Here is a 15,377-nt window from a genome sequence, read left to right as displayed (position 1 = left end):
TTATATTTGTGAATTAATACTTGTGTAACCGCAAGTTAGTATACAAACAAACCAAAAGCTAAATTTGGACTATAAAGGTATCGGAAGTGTACACTGAAAAAGAAAATTGTACATGGCATATTTTAAAAGGAAGGTTACTTGCGTAATTCCTGTAGTTTTTGGACTAAACGTACAGCAGACGTATAACTGAAAACACATGTTATATAATACTTTCCGTATAATTGTTCCATCTACACGTACGTTCCGTATGAAACAATATAGATGGTCAGGATCTCACATACATATGGACGTATATAGCATATAGCCGAGGAATGTAAGTACAGTATGTCTATGTGATATAAGAAAAACTGTTAGATGTCACGCATCCTGCATGTTATGTCTGACGGCAGTGCGTATGTAGCATATGGGTAACGTATGCTCCATACTGATTTCTGTAGCAAACAAGAGGATTCCGTATATTTGTACAATATATCACCTTCCGGAGAACGGATTTTTCTCAGTGTAACTATACACGTTGACGACCCGGAAAGGCATGGATTTGACACTAATATTTGTTGTCGTGATTATTTTTACATATCACGCAGTTCTCACTCCTCTGCAGATGCTAATGAAGGCTGAACATAAACTTTGACGGCACCGGAACTGTCATTATTAATCTCAGCTACCCGGAGAACTAAAGTGAGAAATATACGTTATCCGGACATTGTTTTTATACCTCAGCCGCGTTACTGTCAGCAGGTACCTGGAGCATTCAAAACCGGCGGATTATCATCATAACGAATGTTTTTTCCCTTTATTTGGGATTCTTTATTTCTTCTGGACAGCGGTATATTATACAAATATACGGAATGCTTACGCTTACTACATAAATCAGTGCGGATAGATTATCCATATGATACATGCGGACTGCCCTTTTCCCGCTTAGATGTTACATCATGCCGTTGCAGGATGTCTGACACCTCCGAATATTACATTCGTATACGTATATAATATTACATACGCCAACTATATGTTATACACGTCCATCTGTGTGTGAGATCCTCTCCTACGTATATGCAGTTCTTTCGTTCGTACAGAGAGTGTGTTTATTCGGAACACATACGGAAAGTACGTAATTTTTTTTCAGTTATACGTTTGCTGTGCGTAAAGTCCGAAAACTACAGGATATGCACATATAACCTACATTTTTACGTACGCCACATACGTACTGTTATCGATGTTTTGATTATCTTTGCACGTTACCCCTTCACACACAGACATCTTTTGCGCTAGGGATTTTACTCCCACTAGAGGCTGAATTTGAACTTTAAAAGCATTGGAACTGTCACCAATTAACTTAACGATCCCGATAACGAATAATTATACAATAATATCGTTCATTTTTGGTTCTTTTTACATTTCTACCTTCCTTCTCCATCAGGTGTGCTGATGAGGACTTACACGACACGGGAGTGTAACGATTTGACTCGGAAAACTATAGATTTGACACTAATATCATTAATTTTCGAACATTTACGTAAGTTACCCTTTTTCACTCCCCCAGGTGTGTTTGGGTGGATCTTGCCCTCCAGTGGGAGCTTAGTTTGGACTTGAAGAATATCGGGACTGTCACCAATCTATTTAGGGATCTCGAAAACTATGGATTGGACACTAGCATAGATTGTTTTCGAGTGTTTTTACATCTAGCTAATGGAGATAAACTTGGGCCTAAATAGCATCTGAAGTGTCATCATTCATATCAGCTACCCAGAAAACTACGTTCTCGATCATTTTTATGTCTCCGAGCTCCTTCGTGGCTAAGCGGTTAGCGTACGCGACTTCGGCGTGGGAGACCTGGATTCGATTCCCGGTGGGAGCTCATGTGGTTCGGAATTCACGTTAATCAGAGGTTCCGTCTCATATAGCTTCGCTGCTGAAAGGGACGTTAAACTCAAAATCAAACTCAATCATTTTATGTCTCACTCTCCTATTGTTCTAAGTGTGGTAGGGAAGTTTTCTCCCGAAGTATTTTTCTTCATTGTAAGTAATATGTGTATCAAATTGGTTAAAATTGCTCCTGCTGTTCAAACACTATGCTGGCATACAAACACGCATTTCTTTTCCTATATAGATCGGTGAGAAATCCTTTGGCCATGAACTATACAGAAAAATGGAATTCTTTTGCTGTTCACGTTTACTATGGGTACTATTTGTGATTAATTTCTCATGTATGAAGCAAGTAGCAGTATGATATCTACACTGCGCAATGAACGCCTACATCACGTATGGCGTGACTTTTTTTCAATTAATATTGAATTTGGAAGTAGTAATATATTTCTAACACCTTCTGTTTTAGTATAGAGATTAAAGTGAAGAACGATTCCTGGGATTTCTTAGTTAATTCCAGTAGACTGCTTCTTGCTTGTATTACCGTTTTACAATATAGCGATCAACGTTAAAACCAGAAGTGATTCATTTCTACCACATATCTTTTGAATTGGGGTTAAGAGAAAAAAATATCGCCTATTCTTGGAACGTTTATATCTCATACCGATTTTGCACTATGCAGATATTCAAACTGGAAGTGGCTTTTTAATAGATTTTCAGTAATGGGTTTAAATTATTTCTGATTTTAATAGAGTTAAGGGTGGATATGAAATGTATTATTTGGACACTTAATCAATTGCAGATAGCCGCTTCTAGCTTTCTGTTGCTGCTTTTTCTCTAAAGTAAACAACATAGAGCCGCAAATGCTTGATTTCTACTACTTCCGGTGGATGGATTACCTCAACAAACTTTTGACTCTCCATATCCTCGCCAAACTTGGTGGATATCCATCAAGTAATGCTTGAGATACTTTGTCTATCGGAAGGACACAAAATATGCAGCGTAAATATATAAAGGACTTTCGGTATAACAAGTTCCTTAATCAGCAGAAGTGCTGTTTTTTGCAGGGAATGAACGCACGTTTGTCTGTAACGTTCTATTGTAATCGGGATATGTCCAAACGTGACTGCAATGTGTTAAGTTCTTTCAATATGAATGCAATGATATCTGTATATCATGTATGTTTGATAACGAATTAATACCTAAATCCAAACTCTGAACTTTTATTCAAACTAAAAAAGGAAACACATAAGTCACAAATGGATTTAACATTCCACATATTTTTGTCTAACTATATATAAATTCAAATGCTCTAAAAATAATGGAAACACGTGCAGAATGCTATAAGAAAGATTTATGAAGTGCCAACAGTGAGGATACGTATGTAGCACCAGCCCGCTGTAAGTCGTGTGTTAGTTGATAGTCTGCAGTACGTCAAACGAGGAAGGATAGAAGCACGGGTTAAAGCAGCATCTTTTACAGTTTCATGACAGCCAGGTTGTAGGGTCACGGTTAGTTGATGCAAATATTTAAAATTGCTAATGTGCTAGGCATGCCGTAAGAAACAAGATCCAAGAAGATGAAGACCTACAAAATTCATGTCAAAACTACATCGAGAATGAATAATAATGAATGGAAATGAATCCTTAGTGACAACAATCTCCCAGCATTGAAGAAGAATATTACTGGAAGCCATAGAGCGATTGTCATTTAAAGTGATTAAAGAACTTTTCCGCAATACGTTGTACTAGGTGTTGATTATCACATTTAGTTGCAAGTTGTTTAATCTAACGATCCATGGCCGGTTGCAGTTTTCAAATTCCTGACCACGACCAACAACTCTTGAGTGGAAAGAAAATGGTACCAAGCACATACAACTTTGAAAACGATTATTCGAAACGCATAATATGGTCTGATCTCCGATGAATCGTTTTCTCACATTATTTTCAGTAGCAAACTGTGTTTAACCATGGCGAAAATTCAAAGAAGGTCTCAACTCTCGCTTCTCAAACCATGATACATTGTGCTTGCTTTACTAAGCTGTTGGCTGTAAGGACGTATAATTATCACTGATTATGTTTGCGATTTGGATGACTACGTATATTCATCCTATAGTCCTTATATTGTTTCGGACAAATGTCATTATTTTCTTTGATGACAATGCACCAATTCTAACTGATGAAGCTGTTGAGATACAACTTCACAAACATCGAGATGAACTACAATACTTCCTTGGATGGATTAATCCTCAGTCTTCAACATTATTGATCATCTGTGATCAATTCTGGTGCCCAGACTAGGGAGCACATCCACTCTCATTGACGGATCTAGTGTAGGACTGCATGATCATTGGTGCAATATTCACTAGAAACTTCCATTCAAGATCGAATCGATGTTATTCTACCGGCTAACTATGTTTCCTCGTCGTACTGAACAAGTAAGTTGTATATTTTCGGTGTATATTGCTGCGTAGAATAGCTCTGTAATAGGCATTACAGAATACTACTTTAAAGAACATAGTTTGAGTTAGTCTGAAGGCAAAACAATAAAGTACTCTTCTTTAAAACACTTGAAAATACTAGGTATAAATTTAAAAGATGATTCTCATAAACAATTAGTAAGCACTTTCATCAGCGTATAATATTCCCCAAGCGCCATAGGACTTAGTTATATCTTCCAGTCCAAGAACAAATTACATTAATATAGCATTATGAAAATCAAGCAGACAAAATAGACCATTCCAAAACAGTTCATCAGAACTATCAATTTACTAGAAATTTATATGAAATTTTCCCATAATTTAAATTTTAAATTTTGAATGTCACGTTATTAATCCTTATGTCATTTTAATGGAATTTGACTTGAAGTGAATCTTTTACTCTACATTCCCTTTATGAATGGTACGTACAATTTCGAAAATAAATATAAATATTATTATATTTTTAATTTTACGAGTTAATAAATAAACACATTTATTTTCTTAAAAAAAATAAAGAGCTAAAATATTTAGGAAGGAAAAATTATCAACAAATAATATATTCAAAGTTACAATTATCCAGATTGAGTAAGATAATGTAACTTGAGGTAGAATAGATAACCCTGTGTTTATATAATTTTGCAATGGTGGCAGTATTGACGTAAGTGGAGGTTACTATTTTGAAGTAAAATGATATACGTAGAAAATTTCGCAGCCGAAACATGCGATTCAAAATCCCGTGAGCCAAATCTCGAGTATCAGAAATCTCGACGTCCCAAACCTTGCATGAGCAAATCCTCACTGATTGTAATTTCGCCTGCCCAAAACTTCGCCGTAAAAAAATGTTGCGGGCTAAATCCCATCGTAACATTATATTAAAAGTTTTTGAGGTCTAGATAATAATAATAATAATAATAATAATAATAATAATAATAATAATAATAATAATAATAATAATAATAATAATAATAATAATAATAATAATAATAATAATAATAATAATAATAATAATAATAATAATAATAATAATAATAATAATAATAATAAGATAAAGACGAAGAAGACGAAACCGAAAATACTTAATTTAGAACTAGTAGCGAAGAGCATTAAGGGTTTAAAATGGATATATATAAAATCATAAAATATGTAAACCCAAATCAAGGGAAATCTTATTCATCAAATCTAATTTAGTTAAATTATTTGGTGATAGGAACTGCGAATGCCACTGAGGTTCAAAATACATGCCAAAAGTCCAGTATATGATGAATCTCTTAAACTGAAGGAAAAAATTCTGATTATAAACTCCTCACTGAAAGTTACTGAAAATATATCTCAACGTTTTCGAAAATTCAGCTTTTAGGCGAAAAGGGGCTTGATTAAAATGTTTTCCTCAACATTGTCTGTCATAATTATTTACAAAACTGATAAACCATACGAAATGTATTTTCTCTCTACTATGTTGTACTCAGATTTATTTTCAAACAACAGAAAGGGGAAGATTTTTGTGTTAAATACGTTTGAATTGAGAATAGTTCCTTTCCGTTGTGAAGAGGTAAAATAATATGTTATTAGCATGTTGTGGAAGGGGAAAGAAGACTGTCTGTGCTCACATCTCACAGTGTCCATAGATAGATGGAATTCTTAACAAAACAAAAACTCTGTCCATATTATAGAGATGTCCATTAATGGAGAGTTAACTCTATATGCTGTTATTAGTGTACATAATACACACAGCGATATTTTGAACATTCTACTATGACGAAATACTGTCCCGCGAGATTTTGGTCCGTGAGGGTCAGGCAGGTGATAGTTTGAGCGGTGATATTTTGGCCATATGATATTGTGGTTTTGAGGCTGTTGTTGCGAGCTTTCGGCAACGAGGTGTTGTACTTAAATGCAATTAAATATTACTTTCGTCCTTTTCTTTCTGTAAAAGAGAATAATTAATACAAACATAAAAGAATCATGTGTATATGGATAATAAAATGGTGTGTGAAAGATACTCTGGAAAAATGCATTCACCTTTCAAACTAAAGTAGTAAAGAATTGCAAACATCATGCCAGCAACTGAATGATGGCACAAGTGTAAACGATGAATAAGGTAATCGGTATAATGTACTGAACAAGTAAGGGATTAGAACATACTCTCCCCGATTTATAAGAGCATTATGTAAAGTAGCTTTAGAAACTATTTCAGTGTTTTGCACTACATTTCAGGTAAAAAACTTTTCGGAACCTGTCTTTTACTTTCTCAAACTACGGGTGTAGCTATATTTGACTTAAGAATATGTTAACACAGGATAAAATCGATTGAAAAGATAAATTGAATAAAGGATACTTCTGTTGGTGAAAGAAATATCAAATATATAAATTAGTCAATAAGTAATCGAAATAAATAATGTTACATAAAAACAGTAAGTACTAAGTTTCCTCTAATAACGTTGTAAAAAGAAAGATAATACTGAGAAATGTTATTTTACACATTAGTACGGACAACAATAAAACTAAAGTTAGCAAATTCTGGATTATAGTGGTAAAGTTTATCGTTGTGTTTATTGCTTATATTCAAGGAATTTCTTTCTTGGTAAAAGTTAATAAGATTTTGAGACTACAATGATTGTCTCTGTTTCATATCTCATCGAACTTTATGAAAATTTTCAGCTTTATCCACGCACCTTAGTTCTAATAAGCTTCATTAGAGCTTGTTGTGGGTGTGGTTACTGTTGTTTCATTATCCTATGTTATATGCTTGCAATAGCGAGGACTTCCATCCGACTCTAACAAGTTTCCTCGAAAATACTTTTTTTTTCTTCTAATGGAAGTAGCGGAAAGCAGGACATTACAAGGGAATATACTTTTTTTGCTCACAAGGAGAGAAGTAATGCTCTGGGTCCAAAACTTTTACCACTGACTAAGTTTCCTCTTCGTAATAAGTTAGTTCGAAGTTCAGTCTCCAGAAGCGAACTTCCATACCTTGTAAATGAGGAGATTAAACGGTGGTTTATTTCCGTTAATTTACTTGTGTCATCCTCGCGCTGCTTATTTAATTAATTTGCTAACTTACAATTTTGCACTCTTCGTGGCTTATTTTTAACGAAAAGAAAGTTAAAAAACTAAGGATACGTAATGAAACAGATTAACACATATAACGCTATTTTATTCTACTTTTACTCTTTAATGCTTCGAGAGGTGCAGAATCCCAAGGGGAAAATCCATAAGATATTTATGATGTTTGCTGCTTTGCGCATCTCGCGTACAACGTAGAAATAACTATAAAAATAATTTATGATAATGGAAAAATAGTATAGAAGCATATTCATGAAATGTTCACCCCAGAAACTTTGTTATTAGTTCCACATAAAACAGGTAGTCCAAAACACACGGCATAGTAACTCGTATAATAAGTTAGAAAGCATTAACATGTAACTTGCAATAGACTTCACATAGACTACATTAATAGACTGTATTAATAAAATCACAAAATATTTTCAAATAAGTTTCTTCTGATTACCCTTAACGTACTTCTAGTTACGTTTTCACGTGCGATCTTGGATTCGATTCCCGGTGGGAACATTCAATTGAGAAAGTGGGAAAGCTTTTTCAGCTATTCATCTGGGGTGAGTTTTTCCTGAGTTTACCTAATTTACTCAAGTAAATTAAAGGATGGTACCTAACGTGATAGTCCCAAGCTGCTACCTTTCTTCTCCAGTTCTCCAGATAGTGTGATAGCCGAGAGACTTCATCCCGTCATGCATGATCGGCTAAAATAGTCATAGATTCCGAAAGCGCAGAAACATGACTTCCACCACTAACATTCCTTCTTTCTTGTTTTTCTTTTCTGAGAAAAAGTAAAAAAAAAGAAAAAAAACTAAAACTTTATATTGTGTAACGTAATTCCCAATTCATAACTATTGTAAAAACTTCTTGTTAAAAATATAGTAGCTAAATATTTTCAGTTATTTAACCAAAAGTTGTGTACATATATGCTAATTTAATATAGTAGGTATTCAAGATAGTTTAAGCGTTTTTCCACTTTATAGCTGAACGTTTTAACTACATCTTTCGTTTCAAAGTCAAAGCAAGAAAAAGGAAGATAACTTGTAAGCAGTGTAATGGCGGCTCCATTAGGAGGGTCGCTCCCTGTTGAATTAGGACTGAATTTTCAAACATACTGAAATATGGTGCAAAACAGATCAAAGAAACATAATTAACGATCAAGGGCGTCATTTGGAGATGTCAGGAGACAATTGTCTCTCCCACAATTTTCAGAAACACATACGTTTTAAGGAGTTGGATACAAATGAACTAATGAAAAACCTGATACTCTAATGTCAATGTACAATCTTCCATCATGTCCACTGCCCTATTAAAGGGTAAGCTGTTTATTAAGCCTTAACTTTAATTACGTAGTTATTGTTTTTCAAGTATTTTAAATGGCTTGCAACAAGATCATAACACATTCGTCTTGATTTTTTAAAGTCTAAAATTCTCGTAGGAAGTTGAACAAAGTATAATATTTCTATTTATTCTAGCCCATTAATATGTTTTGCTATTATGATTAGACTAAAAATTAGGTATATTTATCACATTAACTTGTCTAACTTTTTTTAACTGAAGTGAATGTTAGTTACTAAGAGATGCTGAACGTTACAATTTTGTACCATATTTTCCCTTGATTGAACCCGTGTATCTCATATATTCACATACATTTCTATCTTTTATAGACATACGTGTATATAATTATTATCATATGAAATTACATCTCAATTGAATAAAACGCGGACTCCTATATTAAGTCTGTAGTTACGAAGTTAGCAACAGTTAGAAGCTGGGCGAATTTTGCTGTGGATAAAAGATCAGTGTCACCTTTACCATTTTAGTACTATGTTTTTGTTATCAGTCAAATAATTTTTTTTTCAATAAGTTTTTACTGGCATAAGCTTTCTTTGAAGATAGATATTCACGAAAGTTCTTCCTGATACTATTCTAAGACCGAATTTGTTCTCGTTTCTAGACATCCAATATGTCGAAATAATCATTAGAATTCTCGTTTCCTTCAGAACGGAAACCTTTAACCTTCCCACATTTAACTGGCCTTGCTTCTGTTTGTATGTGAACAGATATTGACATAGGCGATGGTTGTTCCTTTCATAGACGTCGAAAGCGAACAGAAACTTTGGAAACCCTGCCGCGTTATATCCGCATTATATTAGTCGTAAAACGCAGCTGCACCATCTGTCGTCGGAAAGTGTCAACGTTGTCACCATCTGAGAGACGCTTCCATCCTATAGTGGCTAGAAATCCTTGCTGTTATGTCTTCTGGCTTATCTCCAGGAAAGAGTCTGGATATCTTCGATGTTACAATAAAGACGCTAGTTGAATAATTCCGCTAGTTCAATACTTTTGTGAATATTGAACATGTACTTACGTTTCCAAAGATACTTGGTGACACAGATGTGTTAAAGAAACCCGACTATTTCGAATATTACTACCTTAAGAACCGTTCCTCCCAAAATAAAGCGCTAGGAATAGTAACTAAAGCGATATTCAGCTACGATGTATTCATCATTCTATTAAAATACGAGAATGGCATTTCTATATGTCTAAGGAATAGTTTAACTTTAATATGAAACATATATGAAGTTTCGAAAATTATTATAGTTATATACAAAATACCCTAGTATCACGTTAGAAACAGTAAAATCCCAGTAGAAAGCGAAAGTATTACACAGAGAAGAATCCGTTCTCCGGACAGCGATTTATTGTACAAATATAGGGAATCCTCTTGCTTACTACAGAAATCAGTACGGAGCATACGTTATCCGTATACTACATAGGAACGGCCCTTAGATGTTACATCATGCCGTTGCAGGGTGTCTGATATCTAATAGTCTTCCTTCTATTACATACAAATATGTATTTACCTTCGTCAGCTATATGTTATATACGCCCATTTGTATGTGAGATCCTGACCGCCTATATTTTTTCATACTGAAAGATGGAACCTTTATACAGAAAGTATTATAGAATATGCGTTTTCAGTTATACGTTTGTTGTACGTTAAGTCCAAAAACTACAGGATTTACAAATGTAACATACGATTTTATGTACGCTACATACAATTATTTTTCTCAGTGTAGGTACAAGGTTGAATAAGAGTAAATATTTTGTCTGTGCTTTACCACATTCAAATAGATTCTTCATTGTTGAATGTGCAGATAAGTTGTTTCATACTTACATACTTGAACTTTCATTACGTACATCCATTATTGACGTTGTCAGTTAGGATTGTTCGTACACTGAGAAGCTGTTTTACATTAAACCAGCCTTGACAACCATATAATAATATTCGTGATACAGGTTACAATAATTTACGCCTTAATGCTATTTACGATAATGCCTTTGCAATAATAGGTGAATATATAACATTTTTATTTTTATTTTTATTTTTATTTTTACTTTATTTTTACTTTTACTTTTATTTTTATTTTTATTTTTATTTTTATTTTTATTTTTATTTTTATTTTTTTTTTTTGCAATTTTTGAAGTGCAAATAAATTGTAGATGTGCATTAAATAATTATAAAACACATACAATGATGCTTTTAACAGTCATACTCGCAAAAATAAATTTATAACAATTTGAGAATTGGGAAACGGCAACCCTTCTTCTTTAAATTCAATACCTTTCACGAGGGATGGAAACATTGCTGGTGGTCAGAGTAGTGTTAATAGGAATTGAAAAATGGTGAGGACAGTGCGCCGATTCGGAGTTGGAAACTGAAGACTAATAGATAAGTACATTATATATTATTGTTATTATTAGTAATATTAAACTTGTTTCTACAATTATCACGCACATAACGAATATACGATAATATTTTGTAATACACGATACTTTTCAAAACGAAAATCGATAATTTTGTTTTCTGCGGTTGGCAAATCTGCATCAAACATAGGGATAGAACAGGCACGTAGCCAGGAATTCGTGAATTGGGGTCCGTGACATGAAATACCGTGGTCACCATACGAGGGACTCGGCCATTCTAAACTATTTTACTAGAACCTATATTGGTTCTTTTAGCCCGGATTTCGTAAGGGGGGGAGGCATCACACGAAATTCTGAAGGCCGAGGAGCTCGATCAATCTAAACTACTTTACAATCAACATATATTGGTTTGTTAGGACAATAAAATGAGGATATGTTGGTACGTATTTTAATAGCAAACTATGAAGAAATCTCGAGTGAAAGAATAAAGAATCGTATTGAAAAGGATTTTACAATATTTACGTTGTTCCTCTGTTCATTCGAATGTTCATAACAATTTTCCTTTCATTATGACCTCACCTATTATGAAAAATACATACTCAATAATGTCTTGTAAAATATTTTACAATATCTGCGTTCCTTTCTGTGTTGAATCAAATGTTAATAGAACTTGTTTTCCACATACTTTTTTATTATTCCGTCAACTACTGTCTGTTTCAAATGACTGGTTAAAGATGCAGTACAAAATTGATTTTTTAAATAACATGTTTAATACTGCAAGGATGTGATGACGAAAAATTATGATAAAAAATGTCCACGCTGTTACACAACGGCACTATGCTTTCGGACGCATGAAATCTCCCTGACTAGCAGCAGAAACTCTGAAAATTCCGTAACTTTTCAAGAAATTTCAAATTCCCTGACTCTTCCCGGATATCTCGCTCCCATCGCCACCATGTATTTCGAATAATACAAATTCCTCATAAGAAAGAGTAACCAAAAGCTTTTTGTATTTTTTTAAATTTTTAACGCTGATCTATTTTTCTCATTTCATTTTGTTTCATCTTTCCTTAATTTTTTCATTTCTGGTCTCGAAGGGGGGTGTCTGGATAGAAGCAAACTTGTCGTTTAGTTGATATTTATATCTGGAATTCGTGTCAGAAGGTGGAGGTCTGTATGCAACAACAAATCGTGCAAAGTCATGTGGTACTGTAGATGTTTGCTCAATATGGTTACAGGATGACTTACGGACACATTGATGGAACAAAAAGAAACGAACCAAAAACGCCATTAAAATTAGTGACGATTTGGTCCTTTATTTTTGTCCCATACTTTATTTCATGATACATAATGCCTGGTTTCACCTTTCTAATTATGCAAATGAAAGCCATACAAGATATTGATCTTCTGAAAATCCTCATTTAACTCATTTAGAGGCATTACATGTCCAAAAATATTTGGACTTTGACGTATGCTGTCGAATGTACTCTTTTCTAAATTTAAATTGATGGACATAGTATCATCTTTATCAGTAACCATCTGCAGTGTGAATTCGGAACAAAACTATTTGAAATCGGTTTTGAACTTTACTCATGGTAATAAAGTATTTACTAGTAAGTGCCATAAGCATGAAGTTAATATTTCAGCAACAAAACAAAAGCAGTATTCTCTTGTGACAAAAATTAGCTAATTAATAATACGGCAACAAATTTATAAATACGTAATTGGAACATTTTTAGAGCACAATTCCTCAAAAGTATGATCTTATCCTTAAAATCATGGAATATTTTTCTTCCCGTTTATAATCTCTAATCCCTTGCACCGTCTGAAGTTGCTTCAACAAAGTTAAGATAAATATTACGACAAGAAGTCATTAGGTGTGAACTAAAAAGAGCTTTGCTCGATTAGTTTTATTTAATAATTACCACATTATTTTGCTCGTGCTAACGCTTTTGTACTATAAATATTACTAACGTTTCACGCAAATGAGTACGTTTGACAGCAATGGCAGAAATTCGACAATATATATACGATCAGATTATTCACGTCGCATACACAAAAATGCACATAATGTGGTACAAGAATATTTCTTAGATTACGAAACTGCTTTCACAATGGAAACATTAACTGAAATATTTTTTTAAAAATAATTGAACGTCCAGATAACTCGGTACTGGCTTGGTAAGTCTGAGAAAATACTAAAAATGTTAGTATTATCCACACCGATATACCGACTATGTAGAGAGAACGTACGTTTTGCCCATTCTGTTCGAATTCAGATTGTTGTAAATTTGAATAAATTTTAATTTGATGCATGTTAGTAGTTCGTGCAAAGCTGTATACAGCTAAATATATTAAATAATCACGTTTGCAAGGTTTAATTCGTCATTTGAGTTAGCTTTATTAGTAATTACCACGTGATAACTATTAACAGAACTATATATATATAAAAAAAAACAGATAATTTGAAAAATGAGCAACTACAGAAGTGAAAAGATAAAGAAATGTGAGGACTTTACTATAGAAAAAGAACCCCTGAAGGAGGAAACGCAAAACAAATAGTTTATTGCTGTTTTCTTCTATTTTACCAGAGAGAAATCCCCATCTCCCAAAGGAAAACAGAGCAGCAACTTCTATTACTTCCACCTAACTCTTGCAAAGGACCTAAAGGCAAACAATGGGACCTGCATTTAAAGAAGTAAATTTTGCCAATTGAAAGTTTTCATTGTTTTTTATCTTTCTTTCCACCACAACTTTTCCTTTGTTTCCTCGGATACTGAACGGTAAATAAACTTTATTTGAGCGTTAACGTTCAAATAGTTCTGTAAAAGTGTAGAATGCTGTATTATATATATTTCACAGATGTAATATTAAGAAATACTACATTTAATATCTATATCAATTGGGAGAAGTTAAAAGTGTATTTACGGTAGCCATTAAATTTTTCCACTTTTGTCGTATAATAAACCTTATCATGTGTTGAAAAGTCGTCTAGAACTGCAGCAATCGAGTAAAGATTATTATTTCTATTTCTGTCTTTCTATCTTTTGAATCTCCAAGATGAATGCAATGTTCATTCTGAAAAAAAAAAAATGTAGTACAACTTGAAGAATATTTTAAATGTTTCGGATATTAACACTAAACGCAAGTAATTGCATAATTCTTTTTTATACCTGAGCTCCTTCCTGGCTATGCAGTTAGCGCACGCGACTTTGGCATATCAGATCCTTAGTTCTATTCCCGACGGGAGCTCATGTGGTTCGGATTCCACGTTAATGAGTAGGTTCCTTCTCATATAGCCTCGCTGCCGAAAGGGGCGTTAAACTCAAAATCAACTCAATCTGTCATAATACCTTTTCTCATTAAACTTTACCAAAATTCAAATTTTCTTATCAAATCTGCAAAATATAAAGGTAACCAAGAAAGTTTTGTCGCTTTCCCAGCCACAACCTTCCAACATCGATATGTCACCTGAGACGTAACTGGAAGATCAAAAATAGTCTCCATCAGCATCGACGACTTTCTGCCAACGTTTTGGAAAACAATAGATTACATCGCGGTAAAACTTGGTGGGCAGTGAAGCGAAGAAAGTATAAAGTGCATTTTGCACTCTACTAGGAATTTGAACTGGCGTGCTCTAAGATGATCGTCCAAGGAATGGAAGAGATGATAATCGGATGGAGCAGTGTCCAGGGAGTGCGTCGGATGCAATAGTGTTTTTCATCCAAGGCGTAAAATGGTGTCTCGGGTCATCCTATTTACGTGAACCTTAATATTGTCCTGTAACAGGGGACCCTTTTGCGATTCTGAAGTGCTGGCTCCAGAGGTTTGAGTTTTTCTTCAACACGGCTCAATTGCTGACACTAGACAGTTGCATTGATGATCTGACCAGCTGGTAATAAGCCCCGGTGCATGATGCTGAAACCAGCCCACCAAACATACAGGAGGACCTTCTTCTGGTGAGGGCTGGTTACGACTGTTTTAGAAACGGTTCATGGAATGCTAACCAATGATGACGGCGCCTTGGAGCTTCATACGTGTCCCACGTCCCTGACATGTCAAGAACCTGTCCAGAAATGGATCCTTCCTCAGACGAGACAGCAAAGAAACACAGGTATCTACTCGCGTTGCCTTCTGGCCCGAAGTCAAATCATGTGGGACTCATCGGCCCAACTTCTGTGCTTCCTAATTTGATTGAAATGCTGCCGAATGGTTTCTCCGCTCACACTTAATTGTAATCCCAGTTCCTCACATGTCTGGCCACAGT

The sequence above is a fragment of the Thermobia domestica genome, chromosome 16, assembly GCF_964235325.1.
Source record: "Thermobia domestica chromosome 16, izTheDome1.hap1.1, whole genome shotgun sequence".
Taxonomy (NCBI): Eukaryota; Metazoa; Arthropoda; class Insecta; order Zygentoma; family Lepismatidae; genus Thermobia; species Thermobia domestica.
This window is presented reverse-complemented; position numbering follows the sequence as displayed.